The sequence below is a fragment of the Oryzias latipes genome, chromosome 19 (genome assembly GCF_002234675.1).
Source record: "Oryzias latipes chromosome 19, ASM223467v1".
Classification (NCBI taxonomy): Eukaryota; Metazoa; Chordata; class Actinopteri; order Beloniformes; family Adrianichthyidae; genus Oryzias; species Oryzias latipes.
Genome location: NC_019877.2, coordinates 10,279,437 through 10,301,319, shown reverse-complemented (window position 1 = coordinate 10,301,319; position 21,883 = coordinate 10,279,437). Strand labels below are relative to the sequence as shown.

Genomic DNA, 21,883 nt, shown 5'->3' with positions numbered 1-21,883 from the left:
TAAGTATTCTCATTTAAATTAATTTATTTGTGCTGAAGTTTTTGTTAAAGCTAAAATACAGACATAAAAGCTTTTGCATCTCTACAAGACCAAATATATAAATTTTGTGTGACTAAAATGATGATTGGAACTTGAAACTGCTCAGAAGCACCTAATGCAGCACTCAAAGTCTTTTTCCCAGGCCAAAACAGGCTTTAGAGCTTTAAAATGCAAGGATAGGATCAATCCATATATGATCTTTGCTCCATGATTTTATAAATATATCTTTGTGAGTGTTCAAATGAAACACAGTGCCAATTTAAAATGCTTACTAGTTTAATCAATCCATGTAAACAAGTAAGATAACTCCCACCGACAGCTTTCTCACCCATCCTGAGTAAATCATAGGGTTTCTTAGCAATTAAACAACCACAACAGTCAAACATCATAATCATTAAGTTTGCCCATTTTTCATGTAGATGAGGCCCAAACTCATGTGATGAAGGGAAATTAAGCAACAATTCAGCAGTGCAGTCAGTCAGCCATGGAGCCAGCATGCGTCTATGTGAGGCATTCATTCTTTTTTATGAACAGCACATAATTAACAGGCTGTGAACAAACAAGACTGAGATCTTTTTGGATGTGGAGCCGACGTGTGGTTCACCCTTTGCACATAAGAAGTCAGTAAATCATTCTTACAAAGCCAATTAGAATGGACCTGCAGGTGAATGATACAATTTTAATTCTGCAGCAATGAAAAAGTATTTATTTGGATTAAATTTGGGATGGTTAATTTTTTAAAATGAGATTATAAAGCAAGAGGTTATATGTTTGAGCTTAACAGAAAGTGCCAGGAGCTGTTCTTTAACAGAAACTTAAAAATTACTATATGCAAAATTTAAGATAAAGCTTAAAAACTACATTTTTCTTTCATCTTTTGAGGTCAACATAAAAAATATTTAACGAACAAACTCAACTATTCCAACTAATGATCTTAAATCCAGTTCTCATATAGGAACTTATCTTGTGTTCTTGATAAACACAGAACAAGCTTTTAAGTTTAAATGTGGTATTTTAACAAAAAATAACAAAGTTGCAAATAATTTTTTCCTCTTTTAATCTTTATTAGCAGCTAAATTACAACTTCATGAGCAAAATAGCAAAGTTGAATCTGAAGTCATGTGTTCTGTTAAAGTTGAGTTCGATGATGTTGCTTCATTGGTTTGTAAGGCTTTGTTTGCTCTTTTGTGATAGAGTTAAAGAGTTTGAACATAAACTAAAAAATAGCAGAGATTTTATTAGTAATTTATTTTTGGGTACTTTTTAGAGCTCAAAACGTTTAAGGAAAGTTTTCTTTCCAATAAAAAGGAGAATTGAGAAATTTGTTTGCAAGTATGTTCATCTTCACCTGAAATTATGGTCTCCTTCATTAGGTGTAATCTGCATTTGATACATCATCTTGATCAAATGCTTCTCTGATATGTTCAGGGTCATCCATCTTTTTCTTACGTGACGGAGGGTCTTTTCCCTGTTTGAATGTCTTTTCCTTAGACTGTCCAGCTGTGTGTCTCCATGTTGAATCCCAGAGACGGCCCCACCTGCTCTGCTTTGAACTCCGACGTGAGCTGGGCTCATGGCCTCACACATGAGCAGAAACAGATCAGCCTGCTGTAGACACTTGTTTGTGTTAAAAAGAAAAAAAGAAAAAGCGTCCACTTCTACACAGCTGCACGCCATGTGCCGCGGCGTTGTCCGGGGCCCGTTCTGGTTGAAGGCCGCGGACATCAGCGCTGCTACGCTGGATTCACGTTCATTCGTGAAGCGCCCACAGCCATGTGTGAAAGCACAGCTTTCCATATGCAAGGAACACATCCATCAAGCAACTTTCAAACACTTGTCAAAAATGTTACAGTCACATAATGGATTTAACACCCTTTTGTCAGCTATATTAATGATCCAATCAAGGGATTTCCCATAGTTACACAAACATTAAACGCTTTGAATAAACCATCGACCGTGATTACGCTCTTTAGAAAACCAAGCAGATTTCTGCTTAAGGACACAAAGGAAAAACTGATGACATTTTGCATGTTCAGTCAGCTGAAAAGCGTGTCTTCCATCATCCACAGAAACATGGAGGTTTATTTTTGCTGGAGAAAGGCTTTGGCTTCTCCAAACACATCCCATATTCATCATCGCTCCATCATTTCCTCCCTCGGACACGGAAAGTAAGAATACAGTTAAAGCTGGCTTTTACTCAGCCGCTGACCTTTGGAGCTTGTCTTCTTGTGTTAGTGCAGCATCAGAAAAATGGAGGAACTGTTGTCAGGACGCTGACAATTACCTTAATGCAGAGAAGCCGAGGTGTCCCTATTTTGTGTTTTCACAGCGGTGCATCTTTTATAAGCTTCTAGCCAGCCGATGCCATGCAGAGGAAAGGGGAATTTTCTTTTGAAGACAGTCTGTCAACACACAAAGCGAAAGAAGGAGCAGCAGTGAGTTAAACAGTGGGCCCTTGTCTTTCAGCACTCAACATGCCCTATAATTTACAAACTACTGACAGGGGGCATTTTGAAGTCTGTCAAAGGCGGCAAACTTTTTGTCTCCAAATGTCTTGCTCACAGTGGGCCGACTTCTGCCTCAGCTTGGGTGATTAATGACTTATGGCCTTATTGTGTGGAGGTGGCTAATTAACTACAGACTGACTGAGGAAATGCACTGTAAAAACTTGCCTCCAATAACCCCAATTTTTCCCTCTCCTCATCTTGGCATGTGGAAGCGCTTACTGACAAATTTACAAAAAAGCAGAGCAGCTTTGAGCAAGATGAATAGCCTCTGTAAGCAGTAAACAGCCTTTAATTTAACCGTGTTTAAATGGATGACACACTGGCATCGTGCTTCCGCGCCGTTCGTGCTCTCTGGTTGTGAATCGCAGCCAAAGCTCCCCCTCGCCGTTGGGTTAAAATTAGGCTTGGCATATTCATGGGGAGGGTTTCTCTGTGGTTAGGCTGGCAAACATGTGCTTGTTGCCTCTGAGTTTCCAGTGGTTCGTTTAGACTGACTTGCTAAGACAAAGACAATCAGTTTCTTTTGCAAAACACACAGAAGAAGAAGCCACAAAGGAACAGACCAGATGTTTTTTTTATGGAGCAAGCAGGAGGACAAAGGAGGACTGTAGGTGCCACTCCTGTCACCTTCTGTTATTAGGTTTGTTGCTGTTTTTGCAGTGATGTCGACAAGAAAACTCAATCAACTTACAATCAAACTTGCGTGCTTTGGTCACATTTTTTGCCCTGGCCTGTTGGATGAATTGAAACATTTTGGCAAAAAAAAAAAAAAAAAAAGTCAAAAGGGGCGAAGACAAACAGTGATGGAGTACGCAAAATGTTACTTCAATAATGTTGCATATGAGAAATGCCAAGTGGACCCCAAGTGGTGCACGATGCATCATGCCAGCTGGTCGACCATTTCAGGTGATGGACTTTACACTTACCTAAGTCAACTATAACAGAACGCTGGTCATTAATTCACAGAAGGACCTGCGGAATCGAGCCATCTGGCTAAATCGACAAAGTAATCTACAGCTCGTAATTATAGCTGAGGAGCAGAATTTCTCTTTAATCTTTCCCAGCTTTCAGGACGGAAGAAAAGAGAAGAAAAAAACTCCATCTGCGCCATGTAGCACATAATTTTTCTTTAAGACAAATGGTTTGTTTTCGTATGATCCAAAATTAGATCAGCACAAAACAATCAATCTCATACAGAGCCTGGGAAAAGAATCAGGATTCTGGATTTTGTTTTTCCTCCTTTTCTTCAGCTCCTCACCTTTCATTTTTCTTTAATGGATGGTTTTACAGCGGTCAGCATTCCTTCCGTGATGCTTTTTTAGTTATCACACGACATATACTAGACTCCAGAAAAATTATAAATATGAAAAAGCAACTTAATATAGTGATTCCTCTTTTTTTTTTACTCAGACCTGCAAGAGTGGAACCAAAATCAGTGTTAATGTAGAACTAAAGCGAGCAAAACACTTCATGTTATCCTGTCTCCAAATTAGGAAGACGATACAACTGTCAGGTGCCCCCCCCCCCCATTACAGGAGCAATGATGCTTTCACTGCACGACAAAAGGGAAATGGGTGCATGTTTTTTTATAAGAGACCTGTCTGTCAGCAGGCTCTCAAGTCATAACAAATCACCAGCACTCAGCTGAGGCTGAACATTCAGGGCGTCAGGAGGAAGACGGATGACCTGCAGGCTTTTGAAGTGCTCTGGCAGTTCAGATGGCTGAGCGGCGCTGACAGAGAAATATACACAACAGAGCAACCAATAATGAGAACATTAAACATTCCAGCCACCTGACAGGCTGACAAAAACAGCCTGACCGGACATCAATCATCCTGAGTCATAACCTTGACAATCAGTCCCTTCTGAAACCGTCCCTTTACCTCAAGGCCTGCCCTGCAGAGCGTCGCCACCTAAAAAGGTAAAAAAAATAAAAATAAAATAAATATCTGAAGTCTAATTCTTTAATTCTGATAGATAAAGACAGGCAGTCCCAGAAACCACAATGCATTGCTTCAGCAAATGATGGATTCAGAGAGAACTGGCAACATCTTTGTAAAATAAAACTCTCCAAAGATCGATTGGAGAAAAAATGTTGTCAAACTATTTTCCTGAAAGGATGTCTTGGTTAGGAACACAAAAATGCATCCAGCATATGTTTATGGACTTGGCTGCATAAATCTGTGTATTAATGACACCCTACAGGCATTTGGAAGCTATATAAATACTTGCAACGGAGCCAGCGTGTTTCGATAGAACTGCAGGCGTTAATCAGCAGCGTAGAGGCTCTTGAATGTGCTCTTAACAAGGTCATGCTTGAAGCCAGAGAGAAATGTACTAAATGTCAAGTATTAAAACTCTTATTTTTGCAAATGAAGGCCCTTGATCCATTTATTATGGGAATATGGGAAAGCTAGTTAGTCACTAGCCCAAGTCAGTAAAAATAGAAAAAGAAAAAGTGTGTTGATATCACTCGTTTAAAATTTGATGAAAGAACCTTTCAAAATAATACTTCCTGTTTTTCCATTTCACCTATAGAAAAACAAGCAGTAAACTACGTCAAAGCAGAACTGAAAGGAGAGCTTTAAAACCAACGTCGCCTTTTCGTTAAGCGAAAAACAAGAAGCAGGGCGGATGACCATTTCCAAACAGTACCTGAGAGGGAGCTGCACAATTCTAGGCCCTGAGGATGATAAATGACTTTGCTAACTCTGCGGGACTGCAGACTCAAATGAGGATGGAGCTAATTGCCGTGCGAAACTCTTTGGCATGAATGGAAAGAAAATGCAGGCACGCCATAGTTAGAAAAAAAAAAGTAGGCCCAGTTGCAGCTCTGAACTCCTTGCGGGCTTTTGCTTACAGGAGTTCACTTGGTGTCCATAAATCATTGACTGTTTACAGCTGAAACCACCCTTAGTCATCAACATGCAATACACTGAGTGACAGATTCCATCCTGACTACATTAGCCTGAAGTTCAAACAAGGTTCTTTTTTTTAAATCTCCAACCATTATGAACTCACAGGAAATGAAAGCCAGCTGGGTGAGGATTGCAGCATAAAACATAAAAATGAATTTTCATGAAGGAAAAAGACACTCTAAACATCAGAAGAAAAGCATTTACATTGATAAAGGAAATAACAGGTCAGTTTAAGGTATATTGAGACTTTAATTTCCTGTAAGCACTTTGTAACATCCATAGGCTTTCATTAGCGTAACATAGTGAGTTTTTGGGTTAAAATATTGTTGTCCTTATAAACTCCGACTTTGATCTGCACAGTGGCCAAAAATGAAAATAAAATACACTCGTTAAGCATAAATAATAGTTTTGTACTGCATCAGTACATGACCATAATCATAAAATAGGATGACAATTAGTTGCATGTGCCTTTTTTTCTTTTATCCATGCAAATACAGAAAAAAAGAGATTATAGCAAAGTTTAGTGAAGAAAAAAAAAAGTTAGGATGTTATGTTGAAGCTCTGCTGATTTACAAAGGGAACAAATGATGTGACCCAAATAAATGACCTTAACTAAAACAAAAGAATGTGGACCTCATTTTGAGTTAGCATGCCTCACATATATGTTTCTGTAACACAATCAATGCAGAAAGTCACACAAAAAACAAGATTTTCTTTTCCTGTGGTCAAGTTTTATGGCTGAAGTTTACATGTATACATCGTTTCCGCAATTATCGTGGGAAATACCTTCCATAAATAACACACAATAGGAAAACTCTGCAAAGGAGGATTGCAGTTGTTTTCAGCATACTACATATGCCGCAGAAAGGCATAAAGATTTTCACTTTTTTTGTTTAAACTCTCAAAGTTCAAACCTTCTTAGAAAAATAAGTTCAGTATTATCGAATGAAAAAGATCTATTCAGAATCTAAATCAAATGTGAACCGGGATATTGCAAGGGAAAACTGTAATCAAATTATGACATATATACCAAAGGCTTCCAGATTCTAAATTTCTCAAAGAAGTGAGGGAAAACAATAGAGAATTAAACCAAAAAGGGTTGAAAATAGCTTGAACAGAGAAACATGCTTTAGCAGCAGCTGCCATCTTGACTTTAGGATTTTACACTTGGACAAGAGACAATAGGTTCATGGATGTTTGCCTGTGTAATTTCAGTGCGGCTTCACTCAAGATTGTTCCAAGTATTTGACTCAAATTGACTGCAATGGCTGACGTTTTTACAACCTCATTTGGTTCGTTTTGCTTTAACATTCGAGAAGATCAAACTGTCCCCAACAGGTCATACAATGGTAGAAGCTCTTTATTTGAGGCCAGTTTTACAAACGGCATCCAAAATGAAAAGAAAAAAGGGAGACTAAATGGCTTTCTTTTTTGTTGTTTTTGCTCATGAGAACTGGAGAGCAAATTATTTTACCCATAGAAAATCATTTACTTCCAGTTCCAACAGAATGAAGTCAATGCAGTTCATGTTATGGAAGTTATGTTGGAACCAGATGATGTAGGTAAGCAGTGATTGGTCCGAGTCGGTCTGAGTCATCATTGCTATGGCAACCACTCTCACCGATCAGGAGTGAGCTTGTTGGAAGTCCACATCCTTTCCACTTGAAAGCGGCTCCGCAAATCTGTCAAACGTTTCAATATTTCGACATAAGACCACTTATCTTTATTAAGGCATCCAATTGGTCAGTGTATGACTTGAATAACTTGCACTACAGAAAAAAGTGAATGGAACAAAAAAATGGGATGAACAAGAACATGTTAAAAAAAAGGTAGCAGAGCAAGAATGGTTATTCTGACAAAAAGGATTACTGAGTAATAGCTTTTGATTTCTCAATAGAAGTTTATGGCATTTCACCTTTTTAGAATCAGTGGGAACTTCCTGTTTGTGGGGTGAAGGGGTCAGTCGCTCTAATTCTCATATACAGTCTATGGTTTGAACACATACTTTGACATTTTGGTCTGCAGGGTGTTCTTTCTGCATTCCCACTGTAGGTGAACCACATCAGGGTTCACTTGCAAGAGGACAAAGACCTCTGCATTTAGGTGGATCAGAGTTCAGATAAGCTTTCATAGTATCCAAGGAAATTACTTCTAGTAAAAACAAGCCATTGGCTTGTGGAATGCAACAGACCTACCCTAAAAGTACGAATTGTTCTAAAGTTCTAAAAAGTGTAAAAATCCTAAACAGATGCAAGTCTGTGATTTCAACCCCAACATTTATTCAGAAATAATTATTTTTCAATAATTGATGCTTTAAATAATAATGTCTGACCTGGAGGACATTACTACTCTGAAGCTTTGTTTTGTGGAAATCAGGACTCCACCCTGACACAATTCAGACGAACCAGGTCAGTCCCTCCATGATGATGGGGCCTCCAGCCTGAACATATTACAAAAGAGCATTTAAAGCGAGCCATCATTTCAGTTTTATGCCAAATTTCCATCAGTACTAAAACAATAAAAGCAGCTAAACAAATGAATATAACTATTATTATACTAATCTTATAGAATTAGTTTGAGTATTTTACAGACAGACTATATAATGATCAAATTATTTTCTCAAAGAGGGAAATTATGTGACCTCCAGTTCAGGGCCAAATAGAGCATAACCCATCTAACAGTACTTATTTATTCTGTGTGCTGCAGTTTCTTTGATCAAACTCAGACCCCCCTGAGGATTCTGTCAAGAATTGTGTAATTGCAGTCCTTTTAAAAGAGTACAGATTTTAGCTCTAAACACTAGTTTAATGTTTGCTCATGATTAGCCTTTAAGAGTGTTCCATTTGTAATCCATGATAGAGGACTTTATGCTCCTGTGGTTAAGCAAACATCAAAAAGACACTACAAAGAACCTCACATGGAAATGAAAGGCTTCTCTACTGAAACAAATGGTTTCAATATCCCCTTTTTTCATAACAGTGATTTATATACAGAATATTTATCGCAGGAATCTTTATTTCACAATAAATTCCTAATGCAGCCTGCAGTAATATTTTGTTTTCCTGCTGACATCAAAGGACACCAGTGAAATATTCCCACCTGCTCTTTTACAATTTGTGTTTTCATTATATGAGAAAAGCAGGTTGTGAGCCATGTGATTCGAGCTGGAATCTAGCTTTTCTGACTTCTCCAGCTGACACACCTGTCCTGTTTTTACAATAAATATTTGAGTGAAGGTTAAGGCCTGAGTAGGTGTTGTGGGTCAGCAGGAGGTTTGAGGCTGACAAACGCGTTGGACTGAATCCAAAGGTGATATCACAATTTGTCCCCCTTTTTATGCAAGAAGAGGCCAGATCATGCTGAAGATCTGTAACATGTGTTACAGATCAAGGAAAAAGTTGTTTGGTTTTATTTTTGTTAACCTTTTACAGTTTACAGAGAGAAAACTTAAAGCACTGGAATCATGTTCACGTTTGCTTTACAATCAGTTCAGATCAAAGCTCACGCTTGGAGCCTCCATGTAAGCGCAACATCTCCTCCCTTCTCTTCACAGCTTCCATGCATTCAGTCATCCCACAACAAGGAAAGAAGTCCTAAATTACCATCCATCACGCTAACCCTTTTATGGTTCATCAAAGGACAACGAGCTGCCAGAGTGAAAGAAGCGTGAAGCGACAGCAAACACCGCAGACACAAGTTAAACAGTGAATGCAAAAAAATGCAGGTAGCTTGTTTAATTTGTGATGGTTTTATGAAGCTGAAATATAAAAATAGGTTTTTGACACTTTATAGATATCACTTTACCTTGATTCTAAAGAGTAGCCACTTTCTTACATATGGAGAATGCTTGTACGACACTCTTTCAAACAGAAGACTTCCAGCACACGCTGCCAAACAGCTCATTGTGTCTTTTCTCTGTGGAATATTGCTCTCTAACAATCAGCCATTGTGACTATGGCAGTATGAGCTGTTGTGCTGCAGAAGTGTTCAGCAGAGACCCAGAGAAATGAGACACCAGCATGATTATACTGTATCCTGTCTGCAACTGATTTATTGTGACAGCACTAACTCCCTGCAGAACCATGTTGTCAGGTGCTAGGACTGCTGTTGTGCAAGATACTTGATATGCTTCAGTCTTTTAGTAAAGACCTTGTGAGAAAGTCTCAAGGCGCTGCTGAGAACCCTCAAATCTTCATTACTAAATATACAATCCCTTGTCCGCTTACACTGAACAGAACCCAGCCGCTCGTGTTTGTCTTGTGAAGTAACAGCTGCTGCTTTGTTTTAATTGAACCCAAAGTGCTTGAATGAGGTCTCATCCTTGTGGCTGTATTGTTGTCACACAGTAAGTTTAAAAATAATCGAAAAGCTGAAATCTGCTATATTTTAAAAAACAATAGAATGTGTCCATTTCATAAATGTCATGGTCTAAAATCCAGATGTGATCATATTTCAACCTAAATGCAGAATTGTTGGGTTCCTAAACAATAAAATACTGAAAAAAAATTGTAATCACACAATATTCAATGATGTATATAATGTATTCTTTTCCATATGTCTGCAAAACTAAAAAAAAAAAAGCTTCTGAATATCAATAAGAGATGCAAAATTGGAATAAATTTGGGGAAAATTTAAAACAATGAAGAAGTGTAACAGAGTTTAAATATAAAAACAAAGCGGTCCTAAAATTGAGATAAAGGTATAAAAAGTTTGGAAAAGTGCATATTTTACTGAGATTTGGGGGATTGGATGTATGATTTAAAAAAATCAGAATTGGCTCTGCAGAATGTCAGAGTATTCTGTGTCAGGTTAACTGCAACATCAACTGAGGAAGAAGATAAAGGAATACTTCTTCCTCCTATTAAATATTTAAATTGTTTCAGATGTTTTTTGTTTGTTTTTCTTGGGTTATATGGCTAAATTGTGCTGCTATGTTCTCATATTGTTACCAGTTTCTTTGTTAACCTTGCACTACCTTATTTTACTGGAATTGTTGCCATGCTTAAAAAAAATTGTCAATCAAACCAGCTTATACACATTATAATAATAATTAAATTACTTCAATAATTTAGCAAAGCTATTTACTACTTTCATATCAGTCTTCTGGTTGCTCCAAGTAAAAAAAATAAAAATAAAAAAGGATGCATCTCATGCAGGATGCTGCTGCCATTTTCAACCAGAACTAAAAAATGACCACATCGTTCCTGTCCCCAAGTCCTTACACTTATCAGGGAGACTGAGATGGAGGGAACATGGTGTGTAATCTGGAAGACGAAAGCAGATAAAAGAGTATGTGGTAAAATAAGAAGTTCAGGAGTGTTTTAGGAGGAAAAAAAATGTTAAAAAATGTGGAACAGAGAGAACTGGAGACAGCAGACAGGGAGATACAGCATGCAGCATACAGCAATGTAAATGGGGGTGGGGCGGAGTTACAAAGACCAAACAAAGGTTGTATGAGAACTTTTATGACAGGTTAGATACAAAGGAGGTAGAAGATGATCTTTACAGTCTGGCAAAGCAGATGGGAGGATGTGCAGCAGGTTAGAGTGATCAAGAACAGAGATGAAAAAGTGTGGACAAGTTTCACAAGTGTGATGGACAGATGGAAGCAGAATTTGAAGAGCAGATAAAGGACATAAAATGTTAGAGAGCACAGAGGACAAGAGGTGGCTGTTGTACAGCGGGAAGTAACAATGATCACTGAAGATGAAGTGAGGAAGACAGAAGAAAATGAAGAGTGGAAAGGGAATTTGTCCTGATAACACACTGTGGAGGGATGGAAGTGTTTAGGAGAGGTAGCAGTAGAGGTTTGGACTCAGAGGATTGAGTGTCTGTCTGAGGATGACAGAGAAATGAGGGAGAAGCATTCTGGTTCTCATTTTTTGGAAAAAAGATGTGAAGAGTTATGTAAACTACAGATGAATAAGCTGATTAATAACTCAATGAAGTTTTGGGGAAAAGTACTGGAAGCCAGGTTGAAGACAGAAGTGAACATTTGTGAGCAGCAGTAGGGTTGAACCACAGATCCAAAATTTGCTTTGATGATGCTGGAAAGGACAGAAAACCCCAGAAAGAGCTGCATTGTGTCTTTATAGAACCAGAGAATGTAAGACAGGATACAGAGAGGAGAGCTGTGGTTTGGATGAGCAAGTCTGGAGTAGCAGAGAAGTAGATTAGAGTTGTTGAGGACATGTATGGGAGCTGGAAGATAGTGGTGAGATGTTATGTAGGTGTGACTGAGGATTTTAAGGTGGAGATGGGACTGCACCAAAGATCGACTTTGAGCTTCTTTTTGCTGTGGTAATAGACAGACTGACAGATGAGTTTAGATAAAAATATGAGAACAATGATGTATGCAAATGATATTGTGATCTGCAATGACAGCGGTAAGCAGGGGAAGGAACATATCGAGGGGTGGAGGGTTGATCTGGAAAGGAGAGGAATAAAGGCCAGCTGCAGCAAGACAGAGCCTGTTTAAATGAGAGGAATTCAAAGGGAGTGGTGAGGTTACAGGAAGCAGAGGTGAAGAAGGTGGAGGACTTTAAGTACTTCCCATCAACAGTCCAGAGTAATGGAAAATGTGGGAAAGAGATTTAACATGTACATGCAGGTTGTGTGACAAGAGTGTCCTCAAAAAAAAAAATGAAATAACTATTGAGAAAAGCCATGTTGTTGGTTTAGAAGTTCTGAGAAAAAGACAGGAGGCAGAGCTGGAGGTAGCAGAGATAAATATGCTGAAGTTCTCTTTAGGAGTTCTGAGGACGGATAGAATCAGGGATGAATCTATTAGAGGAATAGCTCATGTTGGATGTTTTGGTGAATTATGCAAGAAAGCAGATCGAGATGATTTGGACTCGTCTAGTGGAGGGACAGTAAAGATGTTGGCAAAAGGATGCTGAGGTCGGAGGGACCAACAAAGATGCCTAAAGGAAGATCAAAGTTAACATTAAACACTAATCCAGAAAAAAAGAGAAATCAAGACAGCATCCATATGTTAACTATACAGAAACTGAATTTGTGGCTAAATGTAAAGTCCAATTTTTTTAATGGAAAGTATAGAGGAGGAAGATGTCTTTAGAACTCAGAGGCATTATGTAGCCACTGATCAACAAGAGTGAAGAAAACACAAAACATTAAAAATGACTGATTTCAATTGGTGTAAGGTTAATCCAGGCATGTCCCAAGTCCGGCACATGACCAAATTTCCACAAGCCTGCAAGACTCCTTTCATAAAATCAACTTGTGGGCCCCCTTTTTTCCCCGGGGTTCCCCCTCCTGGGCGGGGGCTGCGGGCCCCTGCCTTGCTCCTCCCTGGACCAACCGTGGGCCGGGCGGATGGCTGCCTGGAGTGCGGAGCGGGTCTCCCTTGCGGGGTCCTGGCTCGTACCTGGGGTGGGGGCAGGGGGATGCCCGGAACTCCTGGGTGGTGGTGGGGTGCTCGTCTGGGGCTGTGGGCGTCCTTCTCCGGTGGGGCCCTGCGTTGGGCGCTCCCAGCGCGGCGGGGGGGCTGCTCTCCTGGTTGGGCTGGGGCGGCGCTCTCTTTCCCTCCGTGCCTCCCTGCTCTCTGGCTCTGGGGGCCTTGCGGCGGTCCTGCTGGCCCTGGCCTGGGTGGCGGGCTTGGTCGCCCGGGCGGCGGTTGTTCCCTGCCGGTTCCCGTGTGGCGTTGGGGGGATTTCGGCTGCCGCTGCTGCTGCGGTGGGGGTCTTGGGTGGGGATGGCTGGGCACTCTCCCTCCTTCTTGTCACGTTCCACCATCCATTTTAGAAGAACATAAACACTCACCTGAGCACAGGTGTTAGCTCACCTTTGCACTAACAGTTTGCATGATTGAATGACTGAAATATTTCACACTAGTTGGTTTTAAGGCATAAGTATGCGTGTGAACACTATCTGTTTTGTGTACATGTCGACAGGTGGACATTTTTGCAGCTAGCAGGTGTGTTTATAACATTTGAGTGTGTGTGTGGATAGGCCCCGCCCTTTTTGTACTACATTTGAACCTTACCATAATGATTAACAACCAGTAAACTTGTTGCTTTATGCTGCTTCATGGTCTTACCCCCCTTCCCCTCCTATTATCACCCTCCTACCCCCCCCCTCTCTCTAACGTCCCTCTCTCTTCTTCCCCTCTTTCCTTTTCCGTCCGGTCCAACACCAAAGATTTTCAAACATGATTGAAATTTATAAAGTTTGGCCTCAATTACAAAAGGGGTTTATTCAGACATACCTTTGGTTTGTCTGAAGATTAATAACTAATAACCCCTCTTGTTAAAGTAAAATATGTCCAACACAAGAGGCCCTCAGCTCTCATCTGTCTGCCTAGCTGTTGGACAGGACAAGTTAAGAAGAAAAAAATAAATAAATAAAAAAATAAAATAAAATCAATAGGGGGCCCCCACAACATTTTCTAAATTTTGTGTGCATGATTTCTTGATTGTGGTTTGCTAAATTACATTTAAATCCATTGTGAACTTTTAGCAACACTATTGTACGACCCTTCTATAACGCCTTCTAGCTCATTTAAAAAAAATTCAAGTGTATATAAAAAAGGAAAGTTGACAGTATTAAATTCAATTCAATTTTATTTATATAGCCCAATACTTACAACAATAGTCATCTCAATGGGATTCATGCCGACAGTAATGGCCATCTCCTTTTTTCACTGGGGAAAAAAAGCCAAACAACTGTCTGCCTAAAATGCAGTGGAGTTCAATATTAAGAGGTACTACCAGACGAGACATGCCAACAACCACAAGGTAACTGGGAAATTAACTGTGGGAAAAATTGACAAATTTAACAATTTTTTGGTAAAAACTTATTTATATGCATTTGTTTTCTAAGTGATGAAATTGAAAGTTAAAAGTTTTATTTGCATTTAATAATATTAAGAATTTCAGGCCCAATGATTGGCCCTCAAACATGTTCACCTCACAGAATCTTTCCCTCTACAAAAGGTTTGGACACCCTTGGGATAACGATCCATCACTAAAGATAAACTGTAAAATGTTGTAGAAAGTGTTTTATTTTTTCTCGTTGCTTTTAATCTTAACACAATGTTTAGCTTTTAATATTATTGCTGCAAAAGAAAAGGTAGAAATCTAAACGAACATTATCTGGAAGTAGCAATAACGCCGTTTCCCACCAACAACTCTTTCTGCCAAATGAAAAACACTTGCTTGACCCCACTTTTCACCTCAAATATCCAGATAAAGCTTTTCTCCTTACAAAATGTGAGACAAGTTAGTGATGTCGGCTAAAAGGGCTATTGTGGAAACAGGGTTGAGACCGGGCGAGTGGAAGTCCTGGAAAACAGAAGCGAACTGGAATACAATGGACTAATTGGAACACTTCACTCCAAAGGAGTGTGACACATGCAGTTTCATTGTTTGCTCCATATCATCGCTATCTTAACCTTTATTTAACCCAGAAAAACAATATCCTATTGAGATCAAAAGGCTCTTCTGTGGAAACATCCTGGCTGAGCAGTTGGAGCATGAGTCACACATTATGGCAAAGCTAAACCCTGCCTTTCACCTTTTCCAAGTCAGTACTTTAGTCTCCGTTTTAAAATATGTCATATATAAGATCCAATTATGTGTGTAAAATCTGAAAAAGAAAAATAGCTGCAAAAATTGCCTTCCTGATTATATCTTAAAAGTCTTGTCAGTGCAAAAAAGAAAAAAAAAATAGATGAACTATTGACCGACCCACTTCAGGAGTCTGAACTGAAGGATTATGTTCCACCACGACTGCCTGCAGCTCTGCTTTGGGTTACTCTGGAACATCTTAATCACTCTGTTGTCACATCACATGAAGTTACCCATAACCATGTTATCCCTTTCAGGGACACAATGAGCAGATGTTTTTCAAAAGAAGTTCACTCATTCAGGGCAGTAACAAAAAAAGGAAATAAATTATTGCTAATTATATGTTCAAATAATTCAAATTAACATTTCTTTTAAAAGGTTGAATAAAGTGCTGTTGTTCCTCGTTGTAGCCTGTCTGCACACTTTGTGCTTTGTCTTGAGGGCAGAGGCTGGGCCCATAAATATATGCAGTTCACGCAGCATCACCTGAACGCAGCACTTTCAGCATGAAGGGTGGCATTATTCAGAATAAATGGATTATCAGGGAAACCAGCACAAATGACTCAATAAAACTGTAAAGCAGCCAGGCAGTAGTGGCCAAAATGATTAATGGCTGGCATTCAGGGGACTGGATTTATTTTGTATTCTATTTTTCCTTTAATGACTGCCTGTGAATGCCTCTTGCCCGTGCTTCTAGATTACCGGTGACTAATGAGGATTCCAAACTGGCTGTTATCCACTTGAATGTCTTTTTATTTAAAAAGTCAATACTGCCCATGTGTGCGTTGAGGGCATGTTTGTGAGAGTGGCTCGGGGTGATAAGTTATAAGCTTCCCAATTAAAAAGGATTTAGGAAAGCATTAAAGTACACTGGCATTCATAGCAGCACTTATCTTGATATATTTATTTAAATAATCTTGACTCTCCATTTACAAGTAAATTTACTCGTCCTCCACTTGCATCTGAATTATTCAGAGGCTTAGTCGTCACCCTTCGTCTTAGCAGAGGATCAATGTTTTGCATCTGTGGGATAAATTGCAAAATACTTTACATGTTGTTTTTAAAGCCTCCTGAAGAAAATGGAGGATCTAGAGGCACTAGTAGTGAGCTGAGGGACTTCACATAAATGAAAGAGTGCAGCTGTATAATTAGCAGTTTGGTTTATTTATGACAGAAATCAAACTGACGTATGTACCTACATGGTCAGAAAGACTATTAAATTTAAGAGTTTGATGCAAGTAGGATATATTTAAGATACAAGTGATGCAAATCAAGCAGAAAACTTTTTGACTTCCAAATTGAAGGTCAATGGAAAATACCTTTAAGGTGTTTAGTTTACCAGGTAACCAACCACTAAGACTTGCTGCACAAACACGTCCATCCCTATTTACTGCAACGATCCAGTTTTAACTCTGAGTTGGAGATCAGTGACATTTTATGTTCAAGATGATTGTTCAAGATAAAGATTTGTTTTATGTTTAGGAATAAACTCCTTTTTTTTTAACTGACAGGAGTCTTCTAAATCCTTACTGGTCCCAGCTGTGAAGTACATTTAAATTGATGACAACTTTGAAGCTTAAAAACAAACTTTAAATAAACAAAATAAAACTGTGGTCCCTTGTTTATCGCAGGAATTATGTTCTATAAAGAAATTGCAAAGTAGTCAGTTTTATTTTTTACAATCATAAATGTTTTAAAGTCCCACTCCGATCATCTTTTCCTCTATTTTAAAAGCCTTCTTGGTGTTTTTCTTAAATTATAATTGTGTTGTTTTTAGACCCAAAAAAAAAAACAACGTTTCTTTTAGGTCATTGTTTCTGCAGAGTGGCAGAAGTTCATTAGAAATTCACCTTTGAGTTGTGGGCAGGACTGTTAGGACCCCTACTTCCCATCACCCATCTGTGTACACTTTCCCACTAGCTCACAGTCCCTTACACCCCCAACTTAACTTAAGCAGTGCAACAAAAATGGCGAGGAATATTGGAGCTATCCAGCTTTAAACTCTCAAAGTTTAAACCTTTTTAATAAGGATTTACCTGCGCTTTTCCAGATGCTCAAAGCACGTTGTAGAAAAAAAGTCCAGCAGATCCAGCGAGCCTTCAGACTATGAAGCATTGTTCAATAAACATGGCAGTGTGAATGAACCTTTAATTTTATAATTAAAGGTTGATATAAAATTTAGAAATGGGAGATTTTAATTCAGGAAAGTAGGAAATTGCAAATTATCTAAGTTTGTGAAATTACATTAGGCATTAGACATTTTAGCCCAATAGTGTGAAAAATATGTTAGCTATCTAGATAAAACGAGACTTCAACCCATAACAACTCATGCTGACGTCAGTCTAACAGAATAATATCAGAAATGGATTCTGTGATCCACTTGCTTTGTCTTAAAATACAAATTTTATTTTTAAGAAAAAATGGGTTCTTATGGGTCAAGAATATGATTTAAAAACAGTTCATTACTATTATTATTATTCATGCATTTTACTTATAACACCACAGTCTTAAAAAACAAACTATTGGGTTTGTAGTAAGTTTATACATAAACCCAGAAAACCATATCAGACTTCCTTCACCACGTTCAACTTTTCTAAGTACATTGAAGTAAATGGCAGAGAACAACACAAGGAAACCAATTTTTCTTGATGAAAGAGGAGGGAGACATTGCTAATATTATTAAATAATGCTTTTATAGGCTCCTCTACATGTCTGCAGTTTATTCCTGAGAGGAAAAAAATGCTCTGAGGGGAAATGATTAAGAATAAAACAGAAAGCACTGCTGGCCTACATGTGTACACAGATAAGCTCTGTAAGACAGCATTTAAGGTTGCATTTCAGCGTTTCCAGTCAATAAGATTATAGCTTGGCGGTTGGTATGTCTCGTTAGCGAGACATTGTTGCGCTTGACATTTATCATAGCTCTAGGGTCATGAACTTAAAGCTAAACGGCAACCAAATCATTAAATTTGAACGGCTGCAGCTTTGCCATCTTGAAGGCACTTACTCGAAGTGTTTTCATGCCCAAAATTAGAGAGTAAATTCCGCTAAGCTAAGCATGTCTTTGTTCAAACTGGGACATTATGCGCTTAAAGGGACATAAACTCTGGTTTTGATGACACAATGGATGCTTTAACACGGAAATCATTTGGTGTATTTGATGTTAATTCAATTGGCTTCCATGGATTTATGCCTTCTTGTTTATCCAGTCATGTGGTCTGTTATTAGAGGCAATAAGGATCTCTAATAAAAATAACACAAGTAGCTGAAGCAAAGAATTAAAGAAACAAGACATAACTGTTATAATCTGTTGTAAGAAACTGTTCAATTTGACTTATGAAGTTTCGCTCACATAGGGCTCGGGAAGGTGTCTTCAAGCCACCACTTCCAATTAAAGTATGTAAATGTGCGTGTATGCAGGTTTCAGACTTCTGCGTTCAAATTCTCGCATTCACCGGTCGCACATTGAAAGTTAAACCAGAATGATTTGGTAGTTTTTCTGTAGGGGTCCCTGTTCATTCACAAAAGTGCATTAGTTTGAAATTTGATCATTGAGGAGAAATTAATCATTTACATTTGTGCCCGGCCTGAATGATATGACACCAAGTCTGTCATACATCGGAATAGAGCTGTGAAAGAAAAATATTTGCAAGATTTGTACAGCTTTGACATTTTGCACCAAGCCTCATCCAACTGTAGGTGGCAGACATACACTAGTATGGGGTAGCCACAGTCCAGAGTGAACACCATGCCCTAAATGTCCATTCAAGAATATATGTTAAGCGTGTTCTTAAACATGTGTCACGTGTCCTGTGTGAATGTAGCATAAGAGCATTTAAACATTAAATAGGTCATTAAAACAACAAAAATCACCAAGTTTAACATTTTGAAAAAAACGTTTGCTTCATTTGTCATTTTTGCAAGTCCTCCTTTTGTTCTTTTATCCATATTATTTATCAGACAAGGATATTGTTAAAGAATTGTAAATCTTTATCTTGTGCCTTCCTGGATGGTTTAGGCGGTTTCATTCAGCACAAAGCACACACACATACCCACACACTTTCTGTCACAGACACACAAGTTGTAGCTTTATTAGTCCTAGTCTAAAAGAACATTGAAACATAATTGAAAGGAGGAGATAGCAGCAAGTGGGAGGGCATTCAGGAAGTGAGCATCATTACAGCTATATCACCACGACAGCTTTATTGCCGTTTTTAGAGGATTTTTTTTCTTCAACAGAACAGAGGAGATTCAATTTTCTGATTCATCTGCAAACAGCGCAGACTTGAGTTTAGCATTCTGGATTTAAAGCTGGCCATCATGAGCTTAGAGGTCACCAGGAGGGCTCACAGAGTTGATGTCATGAGTTTGCGCCCACACTGTCACAGGCCTACTCATATTATTGCCCTCAGTGACAACGAGGGTATTGTTCCGCCTGATAAGGCTTCAGTGTGCGCTGTAATAAGAATTAGGGAGGGCATAAGTCACAGAGAAATTGGGTGACAGCAGATCAATAGATAATGGTGAAGCCTGGGGGACCATTAGTGAAGAGGAACCCTTTGTTTGTGCAGAGTTAAGAGATGGTTTATAGATCTTTGGTTCTGAATTAACAGTTTAGAGTAAAAATACAGTGACCTTCCACAGAGGGGTAAAAAGTGGATGTGGAATTTACAAGCTTTTCATTATTCCTGCATGTAGAGATGCAGCTTAAAAGTAAAGCTTTCACCTGAAATTAGCACAAAATGTAAACATATAATGTAACAAAAACTCATGAATAAATTACTTCTTACAAATTACATTCAAACTTGATTCATTTCACCCACTTGTTGACTTCTTTGACCCCTATTTGTCTGAGTAGACCCACCTCTGCAGCTTCCAGCTCCTCACCCTCATTCCTGCCTGTGGAACTGGGTCTCTGACCTGTGTTGTGTCCTCCAATCCCGCACGTGTTGCTCATCAAACAATCAGTAAATCAATGAGTAGTTCAAAGGCGCTCCGATTTTCAAGCGTCGGATGCAACTCAATACAAAGTTAATGCATGACTGTGACGTGTTTTGCTGTTTTATAAATAGTGTAAAGTGTCCAAACTTTTTGCAATAAGGGCCAGATTTTGTGAGATAAAAAACTCTTATAACAACATTAAATGTGAATGAAATTATTTTTGCAATGTCACTGTTCATTTCTTCCAATTAAACAGAAATATGTCTAAATACATTTTACCACAATTAGTGTAATTTTGAAGACTAGAAATGAACTAATGAAAAAGTCTGTCTGGGAAAAAACTTTTGTCAGCATTAAAAATAGGTTTATGTGAAATGTTACAAACTATTTACGAATAAATGCTCACTGTAGACTTCTAAATGTAAATCATGTAAACAGGAAAATAATAAAAACGTATTTTTCAGAAACAAACTACCGTGGTTTTGATCACAGTAACAAACACGTCTTCTTCTTTTTTTGTCCTAAAGGCTTTGAAGATCAAGTAGCCACAGGTTTACAACAGCTAATACTGGAATTTAGCCAATCACAATCAATAAATTATTGAATTAGCTCTTAGAGGTTGCTGGGGGGGGGGCATATTGTTAATTTTCTGACAGAAACCTGCAGGCCGGTGGAAATTTTAACATTGGCTACTTGTGGCCCCTGGGCCGGACTTTGGACATGTGGGGCATCTCTAATAAAATGTTGTCATATCGTACTGAGTATATGTTCAGTAACTCAATTATTTTAGAGTAACTGCCAAAATATGGCATTGTTTATGAGACGTAAAAAAGTAGGGAAAATAATCTTTTATTCATGTTTTTATTTGTCAGGTTGTTGTTTTTTTGTAGACTTCCTGAAGAACACAGCCTTAGGTTCTTTGTTTTGTCTGTTTATTATTAGATTTGATGTCCTTTTTTTATTATCATGGACCAAAGCGAATTAAGCTGAGAGTTTGTGTTTCTTTTCCTTAAAAAACAATGGATTATTCTAATTGTTACAACATATGTCCTTTTAACTAAATATGAAATACTTTGAAGTTTCTTATTACTTTAGACCTTTACACTCCATTTCTGCAATAGCAAAAAAAGTAACTTAAAAGTATAGGAATCAAATAACTGAGACAGTAATATTGTATGTATGTATTTCATTGCCAGTTGTAATTGATGCTGCTGTTTAAAAAAAATCTTAATTTTCAATTTTAAAATTTTCTTTATATCTCTTTTTAATTCTAAAGAATTCAAGTTTAATTCATTCAATCATTCAGACAGCAATAGGTCATCTGTAGGTTAGTGCACTTTGAATCAATGAAGCAATTGCCACTGGTGTAAAAAATGACCAATGGTGGGTCATTTAATGCTAAATATTTATATTAATATTACTTTACTTGCAAAAGGTTGAAGTAAGGCTGCAAAAAAAATATATCAATTAATTTAAATGCCTGAACTGGCGACTTTGTTACATAGAGCGGCAGGTTCTGCAGGCACAGCTGAAACAAAACTAGGTCATAAGGTTTGCATAGAATCCTTAAAAACGATATATTTATTTCTGATTAACAACAGCAAATACTTAACATGCAGAGTCTTTTTCATTGTTCTCTTGTCCACATGGGTTGTGGCATAGAGTCTTATTAACAGCGTGCAGCAAAACCCTGCAGCCCTTTAGAGGAGCTGGGGGATGAAAATGGGTAACCGTGTTCTGAATGATTCGGCAGAACATGTGACAACTCCGATGAAGATGATTCCATTATTGAGTTCTCAAGGCAAATGCATATTGTGGCCATCACTGCAGGACATTCCCAATTAACTGCACAGATTATTTCTTGTTGCAACGTTTTATCCGTACCCCATAA

The 21,883-nt window shown here is 38.4% G+C and overlaps 1 long non-coding RNA gene across 1 annotated transcript; it reads right to left on the bottom strand.

The window, feature by feature from the left end:
* Positions 1 to 779: 779 nt before the first annotated feature.
* LOC110017168 lies at positions 780 to 20,004 on the bottom strand. Its single transcript, XR_002872163.1, has 2 exons — positions 19,916 to 20,004; positions 780 to 2,441 (listed from the first exon to the last, which is right to left on the bottom strand). It is a non-coding gene; the product is annotated as an uncharacterized LOC110017168 (long non-coding RNA).
* Positions 20,005 to 21,883: the final 1,879 nt, after the last annotated feature.